The sequence below is a fragment of the Callospermophilus lateralis genome, unplaced genomic scaffold, assembly GCF_048772815.1.
Source record: "Callospermophilus lateralis isolate mCalLat2 unplaced genomic scaffold, mCalLat2.hap1 Scaffold_2002, whole genome shotgun sequence".
Classification (NCBI taxonomy): Eukaryota; Metazoa; Chordata; class Mammalia; order Rodentia; family Sciuridae; genus Callospermophilus; species Callospermophilus lateralis.
The window spans coordinates 47,614-68,339 of record NW_027512998.1 but is presented as its reverse complement, the minus strand read 5'-3'; the positions used below and the strand labels follow the sequence as shown (position 1 = coordinate 68,339).

General features: G+C 40.8%; 1 pseudogene; it reads right to left on the bottom strand.

Moving 5' to 3' along the window:
* Positions 1-731: 731 nt before the first annotated feature.
* Positions 732-1,247, bottom strand: LOC143640372 (ankyrin repeat domain-containing protein 50 pseudogene; annotated as a pseudogene).
* Positions 1,248-20,726: the final 19,479 nt, after the last annotated feature.

Here is a 20,726-nt window from a genome sequence, read left to right as displayed (position 1 = left end):
CAGCACACAATAACCAATTGCCACTTTCACAATGACTAAGGAAGTGACAGGCAAAAATCATATTCTCAAGAAATTATGTTTTCTTGAGCAGATTCTGAATCTGCAGTCACTTCAAAAAGCAAATTGCTTAGATCAGTCCACTCACCATGAACAAATGCTTAACTAAAATTAGGGGGAAAAATGTTCTCTGCACCACTCACTAAAAGCACTAAAATAATCCCAAAATTTTCACTACATTATAAATATCACATAAACTTATAATTCAACTTTTCAATAAGTTAATCAGATTCTCAATGCCTATAATGTCTTTTAAGGAGAAATTTTCATGTAAAAAATAATATACTATAAACAAAAGGTACTGGCTTCTACACTGAGAGTTCTTCTACTTCAGCTCATAGTATAGATAGTTCATCCTCCCTGAAAATGAGGCCTGGTTTCCAGGCAGCTAACTGTTCTTCTTTATCATAAGAACAGACTCCCCTTACCACTGACAGTTACTGTTAGAAACGGAACATTCTGTTATTAAACGACAATAGTTAAGACTTACTTTTAATCTATATACTATGCATCACAAAGTTCTGTTTCTTCCCATACTAAAATAAACAGTTGTACTCACAACCACAGATTAAGCCCAACTGCACAGCACTAGTAAAAGTACCTCAAAAAAAAAAAACTAGCTAAAAATCATTAATTGTTGCACAGAAACCTAAACACTATGACATTCTTTGCTGCTACCTTTTGGATGCTTCTGCTGGGTTCCTCTCACATTCCCCAGGCTGTACGCGGCTTTGAATGTCTGGATCTCGTAGCTTGTCCTCATATCCTTGGAGTAGTCCACTGTGGCATATCTGGGCAACCAGACCTCTAACGAACCCTCCAACACACAAAGTATCAGAGTCCTGGGCTTTGCAGAAATGAAAGGCCAAAGCCTGGTGATGTAAACCTCTCTGCAAGCTTGTAGGTGAACTTGGCCATAAGAGTTCAGTACACAGGGCTGTCTTGCCACTACCAGGCCCTCCTACCAACAACACACCCCAGGCAGCTGCCTTTCCTGAGACAGCACCAGGGTTATTCCCAGAATTCATCACAAGCGAAGGTGTGTTGACAGCACTACTGCAGCAGCTGGATTTCTCCTGGAGGCAATGTTGAAGCTTGTGGAAAACCCACTCCCTACAGTAAAACTGCTTCCTGAGCAGTAAACTCGTTTGGTCCATTTTGCAGACTTTTTCTTCCCAAGGATTAGTCATAATAGGTTTTCTATCTTCAACACTGGCTAGGAGCTTGGTACACCAACATAGTCTTTATATCCATTTGGACATAACTTGCATTTGAATGACAAAAGCAACCAGTTACAGAAAAATTCAACAGTCACAATTTATCAATACAATGTGCATGACTGTAGTTGCTTCCATATTCTAGATTAGCAGAGAATATATTAATTGTGAACAGATGCAAAAACAACTGGTTCAAAGCTTGCCAATAGTTTTTGTATATCTTGATGGGTCATATAGCTCCATTGTTATGTCTGGAGTTTATGTGACTGTGGAGATTTAAAGCATACAGATGAAATAATAAATATGGAAAACTCAAAAAGAGAAAACTCAGTCTTTCAATATATAACCAATGCTTCTCCAAATTCCAGTGTTAATTGTGTGTATGAAAATCAGATGTAGAAAAGCTGTCCATTATCTTAAACGTCATCAAAGAGATAGCATTTATATAGTACATAGGTAGCTCTGTATTTCCTGTTGAAGGATGACCACTCCAAGTACTAGTTCTTGCCAGTTTTAGGCATCTGGGTAACTGCAAGGGAACTGATTCAGATTATCTCTTATGTGGCAGACATGACAAACCACTTTTTACACCTTCTTAATCCAAAGCATTCATAAAATGCATTTTTCAAGACAGCAGATTCTTAATAAACGGGTTCCTGGGTCTTAAGATGTCCAGGTAATCCACAATTTCCATAAGTAACTAAAACGAAACAAACAAAAATATCTTAGTGCAAAATGCCATATAATAAAAAGCTTATTTACAGTTCACCCATCAATCTGAAAAATCCATACACCTCATCTCTGGCTTTCAAGAAGTTGGGACACTTACCCCTCAAAGATACTCGTTCTATTTCCCTTTTGCATTATTTTCTTCTATGGCTGTAATTCCTAGGCAGCCAGATTTTAATAATTTAATATCGATTTTTGAAACTTTTTCACCCTAGGAAGGGAGAGAAAGAGACTTGACGCACTTGATGGAGTGACACCCTTCATTTTGGCCAGAAGGCTCTGAGGCTAGCTTCGTGGAACAGCGCCTCCAAGGAAGCGCTCTCAGCCCGCCCTGCATGGCAGTCAGGGGCTGTTGACTGGACGCCCGCACTTCCTTGTTGGAAAAAAATCTAGGAAAAGAACACCAGGGTTGCGGCTGGATGGGAACTGGTTAACAGAAAAGGAAAAACGAGGATCCCTTCAATGAATGATGAATCAAACACACTACAGAGTGACTCCTTCCCCACGCTGCACCAAGGGCGACGCGCAGGACGGGGTCGGACGCCACCTCCCGCTCAGCGCAGCGGGGAACTCCTGCGAGCACGGGGGCGGGGCAGCGGCGCCGGCGGGGCAGCCCAAAGGGTCCGGGTCTGACGCGCGGGCCACCGCGGCTGGCAGAGACCCCGCCCTGCACCGCGGTCCCCGAGTCAGGCACGCCCGCCGCCGCCCACCCCGCCCCTGGGGTGTGTCCGCAGGAGGGTGCGAGGTCCTAACAGCCCCTGTGAGTGCCGCGGCCGGCGTCCAGCGCGGCGCCCCCAACCCTCTTGGCCCGCGGCGCGGGGTGCGCCAGAGCGGAGGTGGCGCGGAAGGGAGGCGGGTCACCGCCAGCCCTGCAGCAGCCGCGCGCTGCGGACCAAGGGAGGGCCTCGCTCCCGCCGCCACCGCCGCCCCAGGGTACCTGGGGCCCCGCCGCCACCGCCGCCTCAGGCACTGGCTGCGCGACACACCGCCGAGCAGCGTTCTGGGATCCGGCTGCAGCTGCCTCCTCTGCCGGCTTGGGGTGCGCTCCCAGCTGCAAATCCGCCTGTTGGCTCCCGGCAATGGCCAGCTCCGCTGCCCCAGCAGCCCGGGCCATGCAGCTCCTCACCGCCACCTACCAGCGGCCGCCACCGCCGCCACCAGGGCAGTGACTGTCTAGGGCAGCTGGGACCCTCCTGCTCCGCCGCGCCGCGGAAGCTCCGCTCCTAGGCCCCGCCCCGCCCTTTCTTCGCCCGCCCAGGCCCCGCCCAGGCCCCGCCCGCCCTCGAGGTCCCGCCTCCGCCGTCAGACCGGCCTCACCCGCCGGACAGGCCACACCCCCGGCGTCGGCCCTTCCTAACTCGCCGGCGAGCGCCCCGCCCCCATGGCCCTGCTATCTTCGCTCGCCCGGGGCAGGTCCCCTTGGGCTGCACAGGCCCCGCCCGTGAGGCCTTTCCCCGCTTCCCTGGCGGGGACCCTGGCGGGGACCGCTAGGGACCCGCTGCCGCTGGGCGGGGACGCCTTTCGGGGCGGGCGTGGGGGCTCCGCCTTTCCATGGGAAGCGTTGGTGAGTTCTGGCTACCTGAGCTCTTGGTAGTCGCGGCCTCCCTCGGCCGTGAGCCTGCCTTTGTCCTGCGGGCCGCGTCCCTCCCTCGCTGCTCGCCTCCGAGGCCACTGAGCTCGCAGCCCCGCTCCGGCCTGGTCGCCTTTCCACGAGGGATGGGGGGGGGGTTGGGGTACGCTGCCGGGCTGCCGCCGCCCTCCGGCCAGTTTGGGACGCTCCGCTGCAGCGCCGCCCACCACCTCGCTGCATGCAGGATGCGCCCGCTGTTGGCTCGCCCTGCGGCCTCCCGAGGTCTAGATCCCGGGTTTCTGCTGGGAAAATAGGTGTGTGTCAACCGACGGAGCGGGAAGCATGGTGCATTTATTATTTTTATTGTTTTTGCTAAAATGAAAAGTTCTCCTATTTTCCAGTATATTTCCCAAAATACCAAGCCAGTCTCCCTGGTTTTAGGAATTTCAAAGTATAACAAGCATACATAAGTAGAAACACAACCCAATAGACCTGCTTGTGCTTACTCTCCCATATTGCTTATTCATGGCATGAGGCTTGATTTTTAGCTTTAACTTATGTACCCTTAATTTGGTGGTTCTTTTTCCAGAACACAACCAAAATGAAAGTCAAGTTTAATGTTTCCATAATTAGATGAAAGTTGATTTCATGAAACTATAAATTATGATTTAAACAGCTTATTTGTTTTAATAGTTTTACTGGCACATTATAGTTGTACATAATGGGGGATTTGTTGTCACATATTCGTACATGAACACAATGTAACAATTTGGCCAGGAGCATTAACCAGTATTTGTCCTTTTTATCGCTTGCTCCCTACCCCCCTTCCCTCCCCTCAACAGATACCTTCTCTCGATTTATAGATTTACATGAGATTCCCCACACACACACCTTTATTTTCCTTTGTCCTCTCTAGCTTTCACATATCTGAGAAAACATACCACCTTTGACCTCCTGAGTTTGACTTATTTCACTTAACCTAAGTTCTCAAGTTCTATTCATTTTCTTATACATGCCATGATTTCATTTTTCTTCCTGGTTGAAAACAACTCCTTTGTGTATACATTCCACATTTTCTTTATTCATTCATTCACTGATGGACGCCTTGGCTGGTTCCATAGTTTGGCAATTGTGAATTTAGCAGTTATAAAATGGGTATGCATCTGTAGCTGTAGTATGACTAATTCTTAAGGATAAATACTATGCAGTGGTTTAGCTGGGTCATATGGTGGTTCCATGCCAAATCTTTTGAGGAACCTCCATACTAATTTTCCATACTGGTTGTACTAATTTACAATCCCATCAACAGTATAAAAGTGTTCCTTTTTCTCCACATCTTGTCCACCATTTATTATTGTTTTTACTCTTAATGGCTGATGTTCTAACTGGAGTAAAGTGAAATTTCAGTGTAGTTTTGCTTGCTTAGGCAGTTTTTAAAAATATATTATTAGTTCTAATTAGTTATACATGATAGCAGGATGCATTTTGGCACCTCATACGTAAATGGAGCAGTTTTAATCATTACTTAGTTTGCCATGCAACACTGATTGACTCCAGTTTCACAGTTGTCACTTTATATGTTTACTGAAAATTTTAAATGAGAAACATGTATATCACATTTCATTTCCATTAAGCCACTTGTTAGTGTGATAATTAAAATAGTTTCTACCTGATGGGGAAATTCCAGAAACTTGGTTTGGTGGGCCTTTCTAACTATCCAACAGCATGGAATACAGTTTATAGTAACATCAGCTACATCTAAGCTGTTAATAATCTTCAGCCCATCTAGAATTTTAAATTTTTACTTTAAGTAAATTTTATTTCAGGGCTGGGATTGTGGCTCAGTGGTAGAGCACTCACCTCGCATGTGTAAAGCCCTGGGTTCAATCCTCAGCACCACATAAAAATAAATAAATAAATAAAGGTATCCTGTCCATCTACAGCTAAAAAAAATGTATATATCAAAAAATAGGGGCTGGGATTGTGGCTCAGCGGTAGAATGCTGCCTAGCACGGGCGGAACCTGGGTTCGTTCCTCAGCATCACATAAAAATAAAGGCATTGTGTTGTGTCCATCTATACCTAAAAAGTAAATATTTTTTTAAAAAAAATAAAAATAAATAAATAAAGTTTATTTCACATACAAATAGTTTATTTCATTTTTTATTGCTTTTTGCTTTCCTCAATAGAAAAGCTTTAATAATAACAATTTTATAATACTTCTTTTTGTTAATTACCTGCATGCTACAAATAGCATGAGCAGAGTTCTTACTCCTGCTACTATTCATATTGTTTAATCAGTTTCTTAGCCATCATTTTCTCCAATAGTAGGTACTGGCATTTTCTGAAAAATGCCTTTTTTTTCATATGGCTTTCCTTATTTTTCTTTATAAGATTTCCTGAAATTATCTTCACAACTGCATAAATTTGAAGTTATTGACACCTTCAATTACTGCTTCTCTATAGAATCTTAAATCAAAAATTTTCTCTGTTTGTAGGAAGGTATCTACTACGTTCAAAGCAAACTCTGCTTAATATATTCTCCATTCTGGTTTCTTTATACTAAGAAGAACAAAATGTTCAGCTTAAATCTTTCCCTAGAAATTGTCTTTTTAAAATCCACTTAGAGCTACACATGTCAACATATATTTTTACAAGAGGAAGCTCAACATACATTTTAAATTTGTTTGCTTTGATGAACTTAAGCAAATTTGTAGACTGCACAGATTGACATCTCAATTTTAGCACATTTGTGTACAAAATATAGTTTGTTGTTGTTGTTGTGGTACTAGGGATGGAAGCTGTGGCCTCCTGTGTGCTAGCATTCATCCTACCACTAAGCCACATCCCCAGCCCCAAATATAGTTTTTTCCTATTAGAAGCAGCAGTTCCATCAAAAGATTCTCCCCACAAGTTCAAGTATCCCAAAGTACAAGTATACATTTCAAAATTAGTTTTTTGTATAAAGTTTATGCTCTTTTCATAGAGTACATTGATTTTCTCTTTTTTGGCAGAGATAAATTTCAATTTATTTGTAAGCTCGGTTTTCAGTCATTATAAGACTTTAAAGCTGCTGAAGGTGAATAATCTGATTTTAGAGTGCCAATGATTTTAAATGAAATGCATGAAAATGTAGAGGCTTTGTGTTAGTCCTCCAGTTTAACTAGTAGATCCATGGGTTTACTCACAACAGAGTGCTTTCAGGAGCCTTCCCAGCAGGCTTTCCCACTGGGCCACAGTGTACAAAAGCATTCAGCATACTTGCTTCCTGCTCCGCTGTAGGCAAAACCATCTCTATTTCACATGTTCCAGACAAACCTCACAAGATTTTCCACATGTACCAGTGGGTCTCAGAAGTAGCAGCCCAGTGGGGCTCATGTGTGTGGAGAGTGGCAGCAGCAGTCCACAGCACGCTAGGCGCTAGGCTGACACCCAGAGTCACACAGCATGTGACTGTGACACACAGTGTCAGTGGCCTTCCAAGCTTCTCTGATTAGGACCAAGCCCAGGACTGCTTGGAGGTGCAAATGTACCACCTCCCATATCAAGCCATGTGTACTTACTTATTTTCAGATAGCACCTTGCACAGTATTCTAGTTACTTTGAATCTGCAAAGGTTCAGGAAAAAAGTTCTCACTGGCCATCTTTCAGATTTCCCCACAAATTTAAATTCTGTCCTCTCACACACTATTAAACATGGCAGACGCTGGAACTAAGACAAGGAAGGTCTATCAAACTCGTCCCAGATGATTTTAATGCTAATATTAATAAGAGCCTTATCTACACAAACATGTGCATTCTGTTAGTTATGTTGATTGGTCTTGAGAGAGACCTAGACCATGAAAAGATTTGATTGGCATGATAAGTGTATTGATAGGGATAGCCAGCTGTGTTGCTCTCTTATATACTCTTTTAAAAGAACCCTTATTTAAATTTCACATTTTAAAAAAAATAGGTGCCAGCTTTATTCAGTGCTGTTCTTGAAATCATGTCTTAAAATAGTCTTTACTTATAAAATGTGAAAGAAAAAAGCCTCTCCTTCAAAAAATTAAAAGAACCTCCAAATATGATTCATTTTGCAGAATTACCAGCTAAGCAAGATGAAGACTTGCTAGCGATGATTATCAAGTAGCTGATTACAACGCTTTACCTGTGTTCCTTAGACACCTAAGCTAGTGCAAAAACTCAGTCAAACCCCAAAATTACATCTATAGTACACATGACAACATGAATTCACATTCTTGTCCATTCCTTGTATACAGCAAGGAATTTTAAAAAGGAAATTAGAATCCTAATGTATGTCTATTCACTGGATTCTCAGAACTGATTTTCCCACCTCTTCTACTACAGGTTTCTGTGTAGCTTAAATGACCTCTTAATGCCAGCCGTCTCCCTCAGCCTGTCATCAGGTGCCTCATACTGATAAATGTCACACATGAGTATTCTCTGAACTATATTTGAAGTATCTGAGACTATCAGAAACGGACTTAGTAACAAGTTGCTTTCCTGACTCCCGTGTCATGTGGTCATATATAATAATAACAATAATTGCATATAATTATACTACTTTGAATCTAATGGTAAATGTCATTTGTTAAGGTGACATTCATAATTTTTATTATGTCCACTATGCATTCTCTGATGAGATTTCTGTGAATCAGATAAATTACTCACTTGTTGTGCATAATTTATTATTAACTTGACAAGTTCCCAAGAAAATAAAAAGGATTATTTCTTGTCCTCAGTCTCTGCTCTTCTAAAACCATACCTCCTTCTTTCCTTTTCCCAAGTCTCCATAACTTGTTCAACAGGCATGCCTTAGCACTGTTGACCTTGGGAAGGTCGATCAGATTCATTTGGAAATTATTAAAATGTTCTGGAAAACGCAAAAATAAATTGGAAGGCAGCGTCTGTGGGGTGAGACATTTTCCTAAGGTCACAGAGGCTCCTGGGAGACCATGTTTTCCATCCCACAAAGGTGGCAGGGTACTGTCACATTTCCCTGTGGTGATGGCTCAGATGGGGTCTAGGACCCAACAGCACCAAGAGTGGCATGCAGGGTCTTCAGTTTCTCTGAATGTTTCCTTTCACCTTGTCTGAGTTAGGCTGGACGTTACATGGCCCCCTGGTGTAACGTGTACCTTTTTTACTCCTCAATTTCTTCTAGATTCCCATATTTCTTAACACTCTCAGTTGGCCTAAATTATAATCCTTGCTTTGGGGAGTTAAATTGTCTTTTTTCTTTTTATTTAATTTTGACTAAGCCCTTTCTGAAAAGAAAGAAAGAAAAAAGAAAGAAAGAAAGAAAGAAGCAATCCTTTTGTGTAAGAGAACACATGAAATAATAGTAATAAAAAAGGAGCTATGTTGTACGTTCTTCAGGAAGGAGTATGTCTTTGAATTTACTTTAAGGTGAAGTCATATTTGAATGTTAAGAGCTTCATGGTTTGAGGACAGTATAGGGTCACCACAGGCTGGATATTGCACAACTGCAGGTGACATTATTCAAATAACTGTGATGCAATTCTCAGGGACTAGAGGGCATCAGGTTGGGAACATAGTTAGAGGTTATGTTGAGTATGGGTAACAAAGCCCCCAAACAATGGTTTGATCATGAGGGGGTGTTTCTCTTGGGCAACAAGAAGTTAGGGAGGCCTAGTTTATATGGTGTACTAAGCCATCAGAAACCACCCTGATGTCTCTCTTCTGCCATTCTATGTAGCTCAGCATGGTGGAGCAGAAATAGGCAAGCAGAGAGCCAGAGAAAGCAAGGCTGGGGATTGCCCAGGGAAGTACAGTGGGAGGCCGAGGAACCGGATTGTGGTGCATGCATGTGATTCCCCAAATTGTCCATCCTGAAGTGCATCCTGGGGAAGGAGTGCCAGACAGCCAGGTGGGGCTCTGATAGTGAGATAGGTGGTAGGACAGGTAGCAAGGATCCTTTTGGACTTTCAGATACTGGGGGAAAATTCTACCTGAGAAAGTCAATGATCTCAAAGAGGTAAATGAATATTACTTCTTTTTGGCCTATGCAAGAATGTTTGCCTTTAATTTGAGATTCCTCAAGTAATTCTGCTTTGCTCATTGAAAAATTCTAAACTTTAGGGATTGGGGCTGCAGCTCAGTGGTAGAGCACTTGCCTAGCACATGTAAAGCACTGGGTTTTATCCTCTGCACCTCATTAATATATATATATATATATATATATATATATATATATATATATATATATGTGTGTGTGTGTGTGTGTGTGTGTGTGTATACACACATATATATGCATATACATATATACACAAATAAAATAAAGTGAAAAATATATAAACTTTAAGGATGAAATTTTTGTGCTAAAACGAACCTATTTCTGTCACAATGATTTTGTTTCTCAAGCTAGAGCCTAGATTTCCACATGTGGGCTCCATTTCTCACATTGGTCTAGGTTAATTTTACCCCAATAGATTTTCTCAGTCCTCTAAGCCAAGGAGAAAAAAACATTCTCAAGAAAAAGGAAAAATCAGATAACAATAAATCAATAAAGAAATCTTAATGATAAGAGCAAAATCTAGTAGAAAAACAGATGGTGATTAGATGACTGAAGAATTTTTTTAAATGTATTTTAATGAAAATGTGTGTGTGTAAATCTAAACTAAATATTTTAGTGTCACATGAAAATTAGGATAGCTCCCTGATTGAAAAGGAAAACCATTTGTCTTAAATGAATACTGACAGTTGTCGGAAGTGACAGCTGAGTTAGAAGCACCATCTTCTACTTAAGTTGGGGCACATTTAGGAATATATGCCCTTATCAGACTGGGGATAGCAAGAGCCATAACAATTCCTCTAGGGGAAGTAGTATTTATTGCATATTTCAATTTCCCCTACTAATAATAGAAGAGATTAAATAAATGAAATCCAGAACTACTATTTATGTAAATATACTTTAAAAAATCGGTAAAACAAGTCAGTCGTTATTCAGATATTATAAATAAGAAAATAAAAATGGACTTACAGACCAGCGTCACAGCTGTAGTGGTGGAAGATAAGACAATGCTCTAGGAACCAGTAACAGAAATTTGATTTTCCATGTGTGGACCTCATTTTATTTAATACTAACTATTAAATTAAATAGTCATTCTTTCTTTCATCATCACTGTGAGTGATCATCGTTTAGCGTAAAGGATACAGATTTATAATTGTTTGAGTCCAGACCTGGTGAACATAAAATGACGCATTTCTCAGAGGGGGAATCCTTCCTCATGAGAACTTTTAAACATCCAACCTGAAGGTTCTGTACACTTGACTAAGGAAGGCCAAGACATTCCACTGACGATGGAACCCTCTGGAATAAAGAAAAACCAGGCCCACAGAGTCGGCAGCAGAAGACCTGTGGGGCCCCTGCAGCAGCCCCACTCTGGTTTGCACTCTGCTGAGGCAGGAGGCTTTTGTGTCTCAAGCTGGAGCCTAGATTTCCACTGGTGGGCTCCATTTCTCATATTGGTCTAGGTGAATTTTACCCCAATAGATTTTCTCATTCATCTAAGCCAAGGAGAAAAAATATTCTCAAGAAAAAGGAGAAATCCATGACAGTACAATGGAGGAAATATTACCTGCAGAATTGGCTGTCTGTCCCTGAGAAATTGAAGATGGGTTGAAGCCTGCGAGCTCTTACACTGATAAAATGATACTGTAAATTTTAATTCATTTAAAGATAAAAATACACTAAGTATAATTTTTGAATAGGTGAAATTAATTACAAATTTTCAAAGTATAAAAATAATCTTTTCTATTAATATTATTCTCTAATGCATTTTTCTGAAAATGATGAACGTAATATTACCTCCTTTTGACTCACTGAATAGAAAAAGATCATTAAAATGATGGTACAGAATCTCTTCATATACAGCAGTTTGCTAAAGAAGGCTATGGTAAAGTGGAGCTTTTGAAAGAGGACTCATTTTTTGTACCAGCTTTTGGTGGAGGATTAGATTTTTGTACTCTGTAGCTGCACTGAATCCCTTAACCTGAAGCCTAGTGGCTGAAAACAACCCTTATCTATACTTCTTACCATGCTGTGTCCAACTGGTTGCTCTGATGCATATTGGGCTCCCTCATGCAGCTGCCCTGGGCGGGGGGAGGTCGCTGAATGTGTAGTTTAGCAGCTGAGAGACCCTAAAATTCGGTACTGGGTCTTCTTTTCTTTCTGGGGGTCCAGAGTTCCTCAAGAGCTGGGGGCAGTGGGGAAGGAGGTTGTGAAAAGCTCTGAAAGCTGGTGAGGTCTAGAATCTGAAACCCCCCACATAGCTCCCTATCACATCTTATAAAAGTCAAGGCAGTTGACCAGGACAGCTCAGCATCAGAGGTGGGGGCAAATCCCACTGCTATTGGCATAAGGTTCACAAAATTACAGCTATGTTTTTTAAAGACCACAAATGGAAACCTTTGAAAACTTGATATTTCATATAAATTCCCCACCAGAGAAAAACCAAAACCACACATATACCAGTTCTCTGTCCATTATAAAGAAAGCTGATCTTCTGTGTTACCTTAGAATCAGGATGGTCTGATTCAAACAGCTTCCATTTTTATGGATTTAATTCTACATACTGTTTAACACGAATAAACAGGAAAACCACAAGATAAAAACATTTGTCCATCTGTACCTTTTTCAGTGTTAGATTCTGTATTTATTAAAAATTGCATTTTTATTCAATATAACATGATTTTTACAGAAGTTAAGGCTGAGAAACTTGAAATATAGTAGTTCAACAGAAACTTATAACTTTTGGAAAATATTTTGTTTTACCTCAAATGGAACATTATTCATATGAATGAATACATAACAAGATGATAATACTTTTCAAGTTTTATAAAAAGCTTTTTATTTTAATCAATTTGTCATTCTGTCTCTGATTACATTCTTTCAATCTGAGGAGGTTAAAAGCAAATAGTTTTTAATCTTCTGCGATCATGGGTAGAAGGAGCTTCCCTCAAAGAAGAAAGCAGATATTATTTTTGCTTAATTAATGTGCTTTAAAAATATGTTGAAGCATATGAGCATTTGGCAAAAATAATTTAATAATTGCTGTAACTTAATAATTGGCATCAGTTAAATCTTCTCAAGATACATTTCTTATTTGATAGAATTTTTGTAGTGAACTGATTTTATAATCCCTGTTGTTATTTTAATTGGGCTAACTTTAAAGTGAAATCAATGAAGAATATTTTATTACTTTTATTTTTATGTGCATTCATTATTTGCTTCTGGAAGAATTTAGAAATTCCAATTACATAAGTGTCTAGCACTTCAGTCTGTAATTTGTGATGGACAAGAAAAAAGCAGGACTTTTGGATATGTATACAAGTTACATAAAAGAAACCTGGCATTGTTCCTGAACTTCAGGAGAACCAAGGTGCTGCCATTGGATGCCACACGGGAACCTGTAGAGAGAAATACATAATCAAAATATGCTCAGATGGGAGCAGGGACCATCATGGTAAAGTTCATGGTAGGGGGTTATATCAGGAGCTCATTTATCACACACGAAAGTAAATGAAATAAAGTCCCAGTTGAAGCAAGGTTATAGAACTAAACCCCACCTTGGGGGTGACTGTCAAGGAGAATCTTTGTTCAACTGTATTTTGCCCTGCTGTTGCTGGCCTTTGAAGATGGAGGGGACCATAAGTAGGGATTGGAGAATGGCTGCAAGGAGCCAAGAGTGGCTGCTGCCCAAATACCCAGGAGGACACAGAAACCTTAGTCTGCAACTGCAAGGAACTGTATTCCGCCAGTCCCAAGAATGGGCCTAGAAGAGGACCTGATGTTCCTGAGGGAAACAGGCCAGCGGGACCTCAGTTGTTCCTGCTGTGACTCCTTGAGCTGGGAACCCAGTTGAGTGCTGCTAGACGTCTGGTGTACAGAAACTGGAAGATAACAAGTGGGTCCTTTTTTAAGTTTCTAAGTTTGTGATCATAGGTATGGTAGCAACAGAACACTGATATAAATTCTGGTACCAGCCATGCTACCATAAGAAAACCTCAAATATGTGCAAAGTGTTTTGGAATCTGGTGATAAACCAAGGCTGCTGGAATTTTGAGGAGAATAATAATAATTTTAAAAGACTAGATTGCTTTAAAGACTGCTATAACTATGGACCCTAAAAGGACTGCAAGGGAGTGCTCAGAAGAAAGAAAGCCTTATGTTATTGGAACAGCAGGAAGGGAGACCCTTGTTCCACCATGGCCGGAAGCTTAGGAAAATAGTTCCCTGTAGTCCTTTAGGAGGTAGGACCTGTCATTGGTGAGTTTACAAGTTGGGTTGAGGAGATGTCTAAGCAAAGTGTTGAAGTGAAAACTGTTTTCTTCTTTATATTTATAGTAAAATTTGGGGATAGGGAGAGAGAGGGAGAAACTGAGGAAAGAGCTGTCAATGTGGAAAATCCTCATCCTGTACAGATGGCAAAAGGTGCTAAAAATAAGAGATAGCTGCTCTGGAGGTTAGCACAAAAAGCTGAAGGGGTGCAGCAGTACAGCCCTTTGCTGCAATCTCAGAAAGATGGAAAGGTCCCAGCACTCAACACCAGGAGTTCAAGTTATGCCTGCGGGTCTTCTCAGTCCTTTTAGAGAGCCACCAGGGAGCTTCTTGGAATGATCCTTCAGCCACCCCAGAAGAAGCTGAAAATGGAAAAGGAATGACCTCAGCAAGATGAGAGCACATGTTCTGTCTCATGAGGCATCCACAGGGGCCCACAAGGAACTGGGCTGTCTCATCAGCAGGAGAGTGGCCTGTGGGAACCAACAGGGACAGACCTCAGGACAGGGGAGATGCTCAGAACTATCAAGATCTCTGGCAGGAGGGGGCTGGGCCTACTAACACAAGCTCCCTTCCATGCAGAAGCAAGAAGACACAGTGAAGCTCCCAGAGGGCAGAGATAATCTAGGTGGGATCTTCCCAGGCCTAGGGACCTAACATAGAGGAATTCCCCCATGGGATTCAATTTTCCCCATGTTTAAAAAAGAATGCCAGTAACTGTCAGTTTTCAATCCCCATGTAACAAATTAGCACAATGGTAGTGACTTAAAACAGCACAAATTTTTTTGGAACCTGTTGAGAGTCACAGCTGAGTCAGATTGACCCTGGCATATTGCCAGAGGGAATGATTGAAAAGTGCTGCCAGCAAACCATTGAGATGATGATTTGAGTTAAGCTGTATATAATTGTTGTGGTGCTGGATTGATTGAGTTGTATATGAACCCTATTGGGGACGGGGGAGGGGGGATAGGTTGGCTCTGGGAATCTGCCTCAGGCGCCCAACACTTTGTAGTCATGTTGCAGGGCACTTCTTTTGGAATTGCTTTCAGAGTTTATTGGAAATTTTTGAATGGTGACACGTCTTGTTCTCTAAAGACTAATTAATTAATTTTCAGCAGTAACTAAATTTCCAAAAAGCAAAGTATGGTATATAAATTTGGGCTCAAGATTAGACAAAGGTTATGAAAGGACTAGAAATCAAGTAGACATAATTTCCCATGTGGCTTTTAATTGACTGTAAAGAAAACTCAAGAAGAAAATTTATAATAGTTGAAATCAGTTGTAACTTCCCATATTAACTTTTCTTTTATAATTAGTTTGACATTATCTTAAAATCTAAGTACTTTCATATCATATCAAACATTTTAGCAGATAACACTAACTTGAATCAGTTACTCTTAGTTTCTTTACCTACATTCATTGTATTCATATAATAATAACAATAACAACAACAACAACAATAATAATAATAATAATAATAATAATAAATGTGTTAGGCATCATTCTGCTGTAAAGGTGTTTCAATCAAAATTTGTGTGAAATTACAAAAGGAAAGTAAGCTTTTACCTTGTAGGTTGAGTTCTGTTGACTATTATAATAAGTAATTGCCTATTATAATAAGGTGATTCTGTGCAGAGTTCTGTATTTGCTGTAATTCTAAATTTTTATTTACATTGTCAGAGAAGCTGACAGGTAAGAGGTAAGTTTCATGAGTTACACTTAGACCTAAAGACCTTGAACTTTACTGAATTTTTTTAGTAGCAGTGAATCACAGCCCTTCATCACCTGAATCCTTTTCCCATAACAAGAACACTGCTGCTGACTGTGTAGATTTCCATATAGGCTACAACCAAGAGCAATTATTAATCTCCTTCTACAAACAGTAACTCTAGAATTAAAATGTTGACTTTCAAGAGAATGTATGTGAGGCCAGAGACCTACTAGGTGACCCGATGATATTTCATTATAGTAATTTATTTCTCACAATCCTGGAGGTTGAGAAATCTAAGATCAAGGTGCCAGCAGATCTGGGGTTGAGGGTTCTCTCTCAGGCTCAAAGATGACACTTGTTGCTCCATCCTCATGAGGCAGAAATGGAGGGTAGCTCCCTTCAACCTCTTTAATAAGCATACCAATCTTGCTCATGAGAGCAGACCCTCATGTCTTACTCACTCCTAGTTCTTAATACCACCACAATGGGTATTAGATTCCCAGTGAATTTTGTAAGGACACATTCAGACCATAACAGAAGGTCAAGAGGAGAGAGTACCCCAAGAGTCTGTCAATCCAAGCCTGGAGCAATAAGCACAGTTAGAAAGAAGCTATGATATCAAGCTAAGCAAAAGGCATTGTGAAAACTGCCAGGGTGAAGTGGCCAGAGTGGAACACAATGAGATGAAGACACAAGGTGTTACAGAATGAGTCATGGGAGGTGATGGAGAAGGAAAAAGGATACAAGACCACTTTGTTCTGAATCTTAGCACATGAAGAATAAGTTGCCCTAACAGAAACCCTGAGGTCAGGGGGAAACTGATTCTAGGGCAGAAATGAAAGTTCAGGGGGATAACTGAGAAAATCACAATGATCAATAAGAAAGACTGAGTGGGTGAAGCTCTGACAAAAATCAGTCCCATGATTTAGTTCACAAAGAAAAGAAGGTTATGAATTAGTAGTCTTCTACATAAAGTTGGTTCTTCAAGGTTGAATCATGGTTAAGATTTCTACAGAAGAGAGGAATGAATAAGAAGAGTCTTAAATAATGCTATTTAAGATGTAAAAGTAAGAAGAAGGATAAGAAAAAGAAGCAACAAAGGAGTTTCTAGCTCTCCAAGTGGATGACACAGGGGAGCCAAACACAGACATTAGTTCGAGTGCAGCAGGGCTTGGCTTTGATGAGATATTGGCCCAATGGAGAAGTAAGAACTGACCTCTGGAGTCAGACAGACCTTGGTTATATCCAGACTTTCATACTGGCCAGTCATGAGATTTGAGACAAGTTAATAATCTATGTCTCCTTTTCTTCAATAAGGAAAAGACCATTTTCTGCTCTTAAGTTGCCAAGAGGTTGAGCAGATAATGCACTTAACTTGATACCTGGTTACGATAACAAGATCATCTGGTCAACACCAGCTACCCCTCCACTGAAGGAGTAAAGGCAGAAACTCATTGATCATCCACACTGAAAGCCAGGCAAGGGAATCACTGAGGAGGACAGGGCTGCACACATGCAGCTGGTGGGATGTGCTGAGTGATTGGGTCTGTCGTGACATAAACACTATAGAAGAACGAACCAAGAAGAAAATATGATCGTGGTGGGGGTTGAGAAAAAAATATGAAGTGACAATTTAATATACACAGTAGGGATCCACAAACTTTTCCTGAAAAGGGATAGGCAGTGAATACTTTCAGCCTTACAGACAACATATGTTTTTGTTGAAACTACACAACTCCAACCTTGAGTAACATATATAAGTTAACAAACATGGCAGTGTACCAATAAAACTTTTTTTCCAAAAACACACAGTGGTTGGCCTATAGGTCCTAGTGTGATGACCTCCTGAAATAAAAGTAGAATAAGGCAAAACAAGGCTGTTATGTTTTAAATAAAACTCCTTTGTTAATGCAGGAACATTCAGAGGTAAAATTGTTGGATTGTAAGAGTTGCGAACTCATCAGTCCACCTTAGTTTGAATGAACTGACTGGGTGGTAAATATAGGCAAGAGGGCAAAGCTGAAGGAGGTGAGTCACTGGGGGTGTACCCCAGAGGTTCACATTTTCCTGCGTTCCCTTCCTCTTCCCTCTTCATCTGCTTTCCTGACCCCACCATGAGCTGAGCAGCTTTTCTCCCCTGGACCACCACCATGATGTGCTGCCTCACCTTGGGTCCAGAGCAATGGAGTCAACCTCTAGGGACTGAAACTTGTGAAACCCAATAAACCCAATCAAGCCCCAAATAAACTTCTCCTCCTCAAATTATTTTTGTCATGTACTTGGTTAACAGTGACACAAAAGCAAACTAAAATAAAGGACAATGTTTTAAAACCTCTAACTCTAGAATAGCTGTTAAATTTAGAGAAAAGGGTAATGGATATATATGAGAAATTCACACAAATATTAAAAACCTCAAGCCATAAGACTCCCACGTGTGACAACTGGCTTTTCATGTTTAATGTTTCATTATTTTTGATAGGGAAGAAAGAAAGAAGAAAGACAACAAACAGCTTGGTTGGAAAACATGGAGAATTCTGATGGGAAATATTGAGCAAGTCAGAGAAACATACAAGCAAAAATATTTAAGACAATATTTCTGCATTGCAAATTGAGTGAACTCATCTCTGACTTCTTGCTCAGTTTCCTGTGCTAATCTGGAAAAAACAGGAATCCTCATTTCTTGGTCATAGGGACTTGTATCCAATGTCCATTGGAGGGCTCTCCCATGCCTTGGCTCTACTAATTCCTATGCTTCCCCCTCCCTCACTACACCCCAAAATTGCACTTTAAAATGCCTCCTACTTCCTTTGCTAAAACAACAGAAATTCATTCTTCTCAAGTGGTTTTCCTTCAATCATGTTATGGTTTAGATATTAGGTGTCCCCCAAAAGCTCATGTGTAAGACAAGGCAAGAAGGCTAAATGGTGAAATAATTGAGAGACTTCAGTGAATTATCCACTGATAGGGATTAACTAAGTGGTAACTGAAGGCAGGTAGGGTGTGGCTGGAAGAGATAAGGCATTGGGGGCATGCCTTTGGAGTATATATATTTTGTATCTGGAAAGTGGAGTCTCTGTCTGCTTTCTGATCATTATGGGAGCTGTTTCCTTCTATCATACTCCTCTGCCATGTTGTTCTGCCTCACCTGGAGCCCCAAGAAATGCAGCCAGCTGTCAAGGACTGAAGCAATGAGCCCTCCAAATAAACATTTTCCTTCTCTAAAATTGTTCTTGTCAGGTCTTTAGTCACAGCAGTGAAAAAGCTGACTAAATCAAATCATTAGTTCAGTTACCATTTTAAATATCTCAGAGACATGAAATCTCAGATCACTGTACTGGCTATACTCAGAAATACCAGACCACACATTCAACACTGACAGAATCCTGGAAAATCCTTTCACTGCAGTAGAGGAAAATAAAAAGATGAATGACTCTGGCCTTATCAGCATGTAATTAAAGTCTTTAGCAGGGGAGATAAGATGAGGAAAAAAATAATAAGGCCCAGTAGAAAGAGATAAATGAGGAAACCCAGATACAGATAAAGAGATCCCAGGAGTAAAGGGTGATTACAGTGTTCCTCCCTTATCTGTGGTTTTGCTTTCTATAGTTTCAGTTACCTGTGGTCAACCACAGTCCAAAAACATTAAATGGAGATTTTTGGAAATAAGTTTTAAATTGCACGCTGGTCCAAGTGGCATGATGTGGCCTCACTATTCATTCTGAGTAATGTGATGATTCAATGTCCCACTTCATCCTGCCAGGGATGTAAACCATTCAGTGTATCCATGCTGTATATGATACCCCAGCCATTAGTCACTTAGTAGTACTCTTGGTTATCAGATGGACTGTTAGAGTATTGCTGTACTTATTTTACTTAATAGTGGTGGTCCCAAAGCACAAGAGTAGTGATGCTGGCTTCTCAGATGTGCCAGAGAATGTGTTAACTGCTTCCTTTAAGTGAAAAGGTGAAACTTCTTAGAAAAGAAAAAAAATGTGCCAAGATTGCTAAGAACTATTGTAAGAACTAATCTTCTATCTGTAAAATTGTGAGGAAGGAAAAAGAAATTCATGCTAATTTTGCTGTCACACCTCAAACTGTAAAAGTTACTGCCACCATTTGTGATAAGTTTTTAGTTAAAATGGAAAATGCATTAAATCATAGTGTTCATAACTAGCCTTGATTTAATGTATCCACTGGGGTCTTAGAACATATGTCCTGTGGATATGGGGGGACTGTAGAACTGCTATGTTTGGAGCCACGAGCAAGGAAAGATGAATACTTCAACCACCTTTGAAGGAAAGGCAAGACAGGATAGCAGAGATTAGGAAATGGTACTGCAGTTAGAAAAGACCATATGGGCATGGGCACAAGCTCAAGGCAGCAAGCAGACGCAAACAACAACAACAAAAAGCTCATCTAGGGTTGACATTCAAAACGGAAATAGAATAGCCCTCCACAACCTCCATATTAGAAGGTATACAGCTGCCAGCCTGACCCTTACTCTCCTGCCTTCTATAATTTTTGGCCATCATCCTGGGCAACCTCTATCTCCCTACCTCCATGGAACTCTCCACAAGTCTACAACACAATAACTGAAGTGACAGCACACAGGATACCAGGATCTACCAGGTTCTCATCCAGCACTGAATTTAATGCATAACCTTTTGGGGCTATTACCCACAGCACATCATATCAATGGTTAGAAGTCTGTGCCTTTCTTCCCTGGGCTCATGGTGGCTATGTAGCTAGGCAAAGAAAAATAATAAAAACAAGGCAAGAAATGCCCATATGTGCCAAATCCAAACTTGCTAGTTCAGAAATCCAGAATTTTTCAATATTCTATAAGAAGATCCTGTAAGGTTGTATTTATGTATTATTATTCTTTAGAAAAAAATATAATACATATATGATTTGGTTTAGATATGGTGTCCCCCAAAAGCCAGACAATGCAAGAACATTTAGATGAGAGTCTTAACTTAATCAGTGCATTAATCCAGTTGAATGGATTATCTGGGTGGTAACCAAAGACAGTAGGGTGTGGCTGGAGGAGGTGGGTCCTGGGGTGTGCCTTTGGGGTATAAATTTCCTCTCTCTCTCTTTCTGTTTCTCCATAGACTCCATTCTTCAAGGCCTAAGA